We start from the raw sequence: 2,021 nt of genomic DNA on the forward strand, positions 1-2,021 counted from the left end.
TGAATATATTTAAAACGTACATTCAGCTAGAAGACAGGTCCCATTTTCTGGGAGAAAGGGGGAAAGCCTAGAGTCAAACTAGGCCTTTTCAAAAAAAAAAAAAAAACAACAACAAAAAAACTGCTGTCTGCTGATTATCTAAGGGGTTTTTATACTAATGATACTTTTACTGATAAACTTCGTGTCAGTGACAAATGAACAAGTAAGCTTACCTTCAAACCTTAATCTTGTACAATGTATCATTTCAAAGTCTTTATCCCACCTCACTATGGAGGATTAAGAAAAGGTAATAGTCAGAAATCTATATAATTAAAAGCATTTTATCATTCAACATAATTATTCATGGGAATTGTAAAAATTCCCATGAAATCAACAGATAAATCCCAAATGATTCAACAGAAAAATTCCAAACAATCAACAGATAAATCACTTACCAGACATTTGCAAGTTTGTTTGTTTGATGAATATACTGTGTCTCTTAGAACAAACTTACTCTGTCCTCTTGCAGCTCATATCCAAGGCATAGGATGAGGCAGGCATAGTATAAATATATAAAAGTAGCTTCTAGTGCTTCTAATATTAATATAGATACTCTGGTAGTATGTTGACTTCAGAAGATGGTCAGAGGAGTCCTTTTTGAATGAGGTCCTCAAAAAGTTTTCATCTAAACAATGTTACATTTAATAGTGACAGGTGAGACTTCAGTAATCACAATGAACCGCTAATTGCCAGAATACTCCAGGAAAACCAGAATATATATTTGCCCACTGCCACTGGTTTAAGGTAAGCTGAAATCATGGGGAAAGAAAAGAGTTCCATGTATAAGAACATTATATGTGATAGTATAGTCCTATGAGGTGGGATGAACTTTCTTCACTGAAAATTTTTAAAAAAGACATTTCAAATATGCATAGCATAGGATAATGAAGTGTTCGGGTCATCCAACTATGCCCCTAAGACATAATCTGACCTATGCTATCACAGGGACTTAGAAGACAGCTCTGCATCATCATTTATCCCTTTTCATTCTCTTTCTTGTCACAGCAGCAAGGGAAAGACTCAATACCAAAGGTTACTGCATCTGACCATGTCTTCACAAATTCTATATTTCTGCTGCCTCACAATATGAAGTGTTCTGATGGTATACTTTGCTCTAACCTACAAGATAAATCAGAGAAAACACGTGAATAATTAATGTGCATCTACAATAACAATGTAAGAAAAGAACATGAACCTAATGTACAATTATAACCCAAAAGAATTAAAATTAATCTTATACAACAGGCTCCAAACTACCAAAGCCCTTCTGGTTCATTTGTATGTTCAATGGGGTATTGTATGTTCAGAAGCATGAGTACAAGTGTAAGCAATGTGATTGAAGAAGTGAAAAAAAATTCTACTGAATGAACATCCAGTATCAGATATATTCACTACTTAATTTTCCCAGATCAAGCGAACAGCACCAGTTTTACTCAAACTATTTGATAAAACAGAAAGATAAAGTAAACGTCCAACCTCATTCTATGAAGTCATTATTAGCTTGATACAAAAACCAGATAAGGACACACCAAAAACATAATGCAAAACCTCCAATGAAATACTTTTAAATTGAATTCCACAATGAATTTAAAAATTCATATGTCCTTCCCCTAGAGGTGTTGCAGGTGTGGCTGCTGTGTCTCATGTGCATCAGTAGATGGAAGAGAAGGGGGAGCCTGTGTCTCTGCTCAGTGTTCTGAACTATGAATATCTGAATGATTAGTAGCCTACCACTTTCTGGGAAAAAAAGCAAGCTTGAAGTGAGCACCAATCCAGATACTGCTGGCCTGGACCGGCAGCTAGAGTGACACTACTATGATTTGGCTTGAGAAAATCCTGGACACTGAGCAATCCAGAGACTAGAAGAACCCCACCTGGGACAGCAGGCCTTGGGCTAGAGTGAGCCTGAGACACACAACCCAGGCAAGGGACACTTGGGTGGGCCAGGTAAGAAGTAAGCCAGAGAAGACCATCAGATGGTT

General features: G+C 36.8%; 1 non-coding gene across 1 annotated transcript; it reads left to right on the forward strand.

Moving 5' to 3' along the window:
* The first annotated feature begins 1,642 nt into the window (after positions 1 to 1,642).
* LOC117725020 (small nucleolar RNA SNORA17) lies at positions 1,643 to 1,774 on the forward strand. Its single transcript, XR_004608887.1, has one exon. It is a non-coding gene; the product is annotated as a small nucleolar RNA SNORA17 (small nucleolar RNA).
* Positions 1,775 to 2,021: the final 247 nt, after the last annotated feature.

The sequence above is a fragment of the Arvicanthis niloticus genome, chromosome 20, assembly GCF_011762505.2.
Source record: "Arvicanthis niloticus isolate mArvNil1 chromosome 20, mArvNil1.pat.X, whole genome shotgun sequence".
NCBI lineage: Eukaryota > Metazoa > Chordata > Mammalia > Rodentia > Muridae > Arvicanthis > Arvicanthis niloticus.